Genomic DNA, 6,421 nt, shown 5'->3' on the forward strand with positions numbered 1-6,421 from the left:
ATTTCTGATATTTTCCTCATTTTGACGAATTATAGGGAAAAGGTGAATTTGTGGATGGCAGATCCGCGTTACATCATTTACTCCCATTTGTAAATGCAAGCCCCACGAAACTTCAAAACAAGTCCCATGAACTTTTTATCTTCAAAAACCATGCTAGTATTCAATTAATGTTGCCATTTTTTTCTCATATCACAATAAAACAAAATTAAACAAAAAGTTTTGATGTCCTTATGGCCAAATATAGTCTCTTGGACAATAGATCCTCTCAATTTAGCCTTATTAATTGTTGATCTTTTATTTTTTATTTTGATCGACTTGATATTCTCAACTTTATATTCTTTGAACAAAACTTGTATAAAATTGTTGATAAAGCACTCATGCAGTTGGCCCAATTGTCTTTGAAAGCTTTGCACTTCAAAATTATATTCTTTTTCTGATTCAACTACTTCAGCTAGGCCAAAGATGTACTGTTTCCTCTCATTCTTCTTTAGGCCTCTTCCAGCTGTATCAGGCCAAAGATGAATGAAGTTATTCTTCAGTTGGGCTGTGAGTGTCTTTTTGTCTCCAATCGATATTTATCACTAGATAGATCTTTTATTGACGATCACAAGTGGGATTGAATTCATCAATGGCCCACACAGACTTGAATAATTTATTCATAAGAAATGACTATTTCTTTCTTATTAGTAGGATATACATTTAAACAAGAAGCAAGTGTTCTATTTGTTCATCCACTTAGATCTTCCATATTATTCAAGGCTTCTTTCTATTGTTCAGATTTCTTTTGTGATAACTGTAGATCATTTATTTGGTATTGACAAATCAAAGTGATAATAACATCAATAGGGAAGGTATTTGTTTCAATTAGGAGAATCTCATAAAGACCCAATTTTCTCTTCTTATGATCACACCTTTTGAATCCTCTTGATTTTCCTTCATTTTAACTCTGAAGTGGTTCTAGACCATGTTTCACATCCATAAAGCACCATTATAATTACTAATATAGGATTTGGAAAATTTTCCAATCCCAGAACTGTCTTTTTTTATTTGTCAATACAAAAACTGCTCTATAACCTCTCAACATTCTTTCCTTCTGTAAGTTTCCCAACCAAGTTTGCTTTAAAGTTGATTTCCATAATGTCACTTCTTTCTGGATACTCCCTTCAAAATACAAGAGAGATTGATTTTTTTCTATTGGACAAGACCATGCATGATCTTGGTTTTGCCAGTGCTAACTTGCATGCCCACCACTTTGTGAAAATGCTAGACATAGAATTTCTTTTGTGAACCTAATAATCCAAACAAGATACTCGACATGACACAATTTGTCTCACAACATACACTCCCAAAAGGAGATAGTAGAATTCTTTTCCCTCTGCAAATTTAGCTATTCTTCTATTTTGTCAATAGATAAGCCAAATAGCATGGTGGATAGGATAGAAGACATAGCATGATAGATAGAATAGAAACCATCTTAACTCCGAAGTTGCTTATAAGCTTTCTATTAGGTCTGCTTGAGTTTTTAATATTTATTCAAAAAACTTTCTTTGGACTGCCGTTCTATGCTACTCTAGAACAGCAAGATTCTTCAAACCCTTCTACTCTCTTATATTATTCGTCTACCCACTTGGTGATTCTATGTATAACTGTGCTTTCAAACAACTTTGAAAGATTGTCTACATATCGACTTTTAAAGAAGACTGCCACTTAATTGAGTGTCCAATCTCTTAGGCTGGGGTCCTAGGGTGGCTTAAGCTTCTATTAAAAGGAATGGGAGGTCTCATGAAGAAAAAATGGAATTGTTACAGGATAAATTAGAATTTTGCCCATTCTACATTTTTTTTTATCGATAGGAGTCCCTACATTGTAGGACTGCATATCTGAACAGAAAAAAAAAGTGGGGCTAAAATTTTCCCCACCAGCTTAGGATTTTTTTTTGCTGTGTCAAACATCAACAAATTTAGATATATGAAAAAAACTCTAAATAGAAATATCTAAAAAATCTAAATAGACATATGCACACAATAATAATTTATATTAGATATAAAAAATCTATAAGACCACTAGCCTAAATTTTTAAGCTGGTTTATATGAAAAATTCATGGACCTGTTAGATTTAAATAATTCCTAAAAATTCTCTACAGTACCTGCTGAATATTTTTAGGACCCTCTCTATGAGACCCTACCCTTAGAAATACATGTTACATAATAATACTCTTGAATTTTTTTTAATATAAAAGATTTAAGTTTTTCCTTCAAATATTCTACTGCATTCTATTTATTTAGTATTTCAATATTATTTTAATACATTAATTGCTGTTTTGAATTATATAGATGGTTTGGCTAATAAAATATCAAATATTTATTAGTTGAGCAGGATTCATGCCGATTAAAATGCTCCACGTACTTGCAAGTTCCTGTAAAAGCATCCCTCGTTTGAGAGCTTAAAATTTAAGCTGTTGCAAGCAACTTGGCGATCAAAAAGCTTTTGTGGATTGGTATTATATTTCAGATATTCACAAACCTTTTTGGTCTGGAGATTCCTTGGTTAGAAGAGAGGAGTTGCAAAAGAAAACAATTATGATGCGATGGCTCAAGCGAATTTAATTTTTATTAATAGTTAAAAAAGCTAGTGCAAGGACTATTTAGGCAACGCATTTGATGTGCATATTAAAAAGTATTATAGTGTTTTGAGTGGGGTATGTTCGAATCAAATGAATGATCTCTTCTTGTCTCTAATCTGGTACAGCTTGATATGCATGGTTAAAATGGGATAGGCAAGAATGAAAAGGATTCATGTAGCGAATTGTTAATCTTATATATCTTTAATCTTCTACAAATTAATATGTATGGGTGATAAAATGTTCTTTTTACTTATTTTTAAATAAAATGAAATATCAATATGAAATATCAATAGACATCCAACATAAAATGTTGCAGTTGTTGTACTATTATTGAATATTGATAGTTTAGAATGATAGTCGGGTCATTGTTTTAATAAAATAATATTGTTTTCCTTATATATATTTGAGGTGGTTGTCTTATCTTATTTGATGTGGAGTCTAATCAAAATTTAGATAAAAAGCCGAACATTAACAATTGATATGTTAGCATAATTGCAACAGATTTTCACAATCCATGATATTATGTTCATGCTTCTGGATGAGATTGTGTAATTTAATCATATTCAATGATTCATCATCAGGATGAACACGGCAATAAGTCCTAAAACTATTAAATGAATAAATCACAATACATCAAACTTAAAGAAAGATACATATTTAGGACCAAACAAAAAAATCCAAGATTTAAAGTATACAGAAAATATTATATATATGTATATATCAAAGAATGAAAGAGAATATGTCCAATAGGTAAGTGAAGTGGACACCATTGAAAACTACTAGAGATTAATAAAAATATATATGGAATAGTGTATGAATTGCTATTATATATCAACCTAATATGAACATAATTATAAATGCAAAAAATACAACAATAAATGCTATGACTATGAATATAAAATAACCAAAAGGGGGGCTATATATATAGATACAAGCAAGAACAAAAACAAAACTAAATAAGAAAACACAAATGAACAAAGAGAAAAAGGAAATACAAACTAATTTAGAAGATTAAACAAGAAACCTATGTGGAAAAACTAAAATTAAACAAAAAAAGAGGAGGACAAATTAGAATGAGAAAGAAGAAATGAACACAAAGTGCTAATAAAAATCAACCAACCTAAAAGAATAAAAAGAAATGTGTGTGTGTGTGTGTGTGAGATGACTGATCAGGGAAGTACTGTACATACTTCATAATTCTTTGGGGGCAAAACTCTTGTATAAAAGGAACTTAGGGTTAGGGATTTAATAAAGTGTGATGCAAAAATTGCTTCTTGCGGCGGTATTGAGCTATAAGAGATTACAGATTGTAATCAGGTTGTAATCACTGGATTGTAATAATATTGGACTTGTTGTTTGGTGGACGTAGCTTAGGGATTGGGTGAACCACGTTAAGTCTTGGTGTCTTGTGTTTTCTTCTGTGTGATTTATTAGTTTTTGATATTGTTTATATTTGCATGTAATTGTTATTTCTGTTTGTGGTTAATCCTAACAAGTGGTATCAGAGCAAAGTTTTATTATTATTATTATTAAAAAATTTATCAGTTATCCTCTGCAGGAAAGTCTCATGATTGAGTGGGAGCGATGGCAAATGAGGGTAAGCTGAAGGTGGGGAAATTTAATGGATAGAACTTCCAGTTATGAAAGATGCAAATGGAGTAGTATCTTTATCAGAAGGATTTATGGAAGCCATTGGAAAGAAAAGTCAAGAAATAGGGAACTATGACAGATGAGGACTAGGAGATCTTAGATAGAAAGGCACTTGGAAGTATTCGGTTTTTCTTGACACCATCGGTGACATTTAACGTTACAAAAGCGAAGATGATGAAATAGTTGATGAAAACCCTAGCGAAATTGTATGAAAAGTCCTCTGCTTCAAACAATGTATTTCTCATGAAGCATTTATTTAATATGAAGATGGCAAAAGGTGGATCTATTGTAGATCATTTAAATGAATTTAATACTATTAGTAGTCAGTTATCTTCTATGAATATTAATTTTGATAAAGAAATTATGGCTCTCTTGATTTTGTGTTCTTTGCCTGAAAGCTGGAATGACTTGGTAATGGTTGTAAGTAATTTTGTTTTTGGATCTAATACTCTAAAATTTGATGATGTGATTGGTGTTATTTTGAGTGAGGAAACTCATAGGAAAACCTCAGGTGGATCTACATCAGGAAGTGCTTTGAATGCACAAAGCAGAGGCAGAATGAATGAGAGATGAAATAATTCTAGAAACCGTTGGAAATCAAGAGGAAAGTCAAAGGGAAAGAGGTCTCAATCCAGAGGACCAAGAGATTGTTGGTACTATGGTAAATCAGGGCATAAGAAGAAAGATTGTTGGACTCGAAAGAACAATGAAGGAGATAAGCCAGAAGGGAACAAGGAAGCAAATCTGGTAAGTAACAAATTTGAAGAGGTTGCTTTGCTTCTTTATTTAGAAAGTGTTGATGATTCATGGGTTTTAGATTCTGGGGCTTCATTTCATGCTACACCTCATAGAGGTTATTTTATTGATTATGTCCAAGGGGATTTTGAGCTTGTTTATTTGGGGGATAATGAACCATGTCAGATTGTTGGAAAGGGAAAAGTTAAGATTAAGTTGTAGAATGAGAATTATTGGCTACTACATGAGGTAAGACATGTTCCAAGGCAGAGTAGGAATTTAATTTTAGCAGGGAAACTTGGTGATGAGGGTTGTGTAGTTACTTTTAATGATAAAAATTGGAAGGTTTCAAAAGGTTCCCTTGCAGTAGCAAAAGGTGTGAAAGTAGACACCTTATATCTTTGTACGGGTCATATTGTTCCTTCTACTTTGATTGCTTCAAAGAAAAATGGATGTTTAGTAATAGTTGCTATAGTTGGGCAAGGAGAACAAACACATGTTGTAGATTCTGATACAATGCTATGACACCACAAACTTGGGCACATGAGTGAGAAAGGTGAGAAATTACTTCATTCAAAGAAAGTTTTACCAGGTCTAAAATGTGTTAATATGGATTTCTATGAAAGTTGTGTGTATGAAAAATAAAAGAGAGTTAGTTTTGGGAAGAGTGAGAAGGAAAAAAAAAGTGAGAGATTAGAGCTTGTGCATACATATGTATGAGGACTAGCTCAGGTATCTTCCCTTGGTGGCTCTCATTATTATGTTACATTTATTGATGATGAAACTAGAAAAATATAGGTTTATTTCCTTAGATAGAAATCTGATGTATTTCAAACTTTTAAGAAATGGAAATGCTTGGTTGAAAATGAGACTGGTAAGAAATTAAAATGTCTCATATCTGATAATGGTGGTGAGTATTGTAGTCATGATTTTGAAGATTATTGCTCCACTAATGGTATTCATAGATAGAAAACTGTTCCAAGTGTAGACACCTAAATCTGATTACATCAATAGGTAATCATATTTAGTCATCTCTTAGGACATTATTGATTAAATATTTACTATTTAATTAATTAATTGTCATCCCCTAGTTAATTAATTAATTTAATTAACTATAGTCCAATTAATAAAATCAAATGATCACCCAAAATCAATTTATTAATTAAATCCCTCTTCCCCTATTAAATTGAATAAATCATTAAATTTATTCAATTTAATTCCATACTCCCCATTTTATTGAATAAAACATTTAATAAAATATCTAAAATCCTCCCTATCCTAACCCCTAATCCAACACAAAAGCCTTACTAACCTCACTTAGCCACCTAACTAACCCATCACATCAAATCTAAGCCACTTACCCCCTAACCTCCCTTCTAAGTTAATCCTAATCTCCCTCCTAAACATGTGAC

This window comes from Cupressus sempervirens, chromosome 3, assembly GCF_028749045.1.
Source record: "Cupressus sempervirens isolate cs-2001-9-10 chromosome 3, ASM2874904v1, whole genome shotgun sequence".
Taxonomy (NCBI): domain Eukaryota; kingdom Viridiplantae; phylum Streptophyta; class Pinopsida; order Cupressales; family Cupressaceae; genus Cupressus; species Cupressus sempervirens.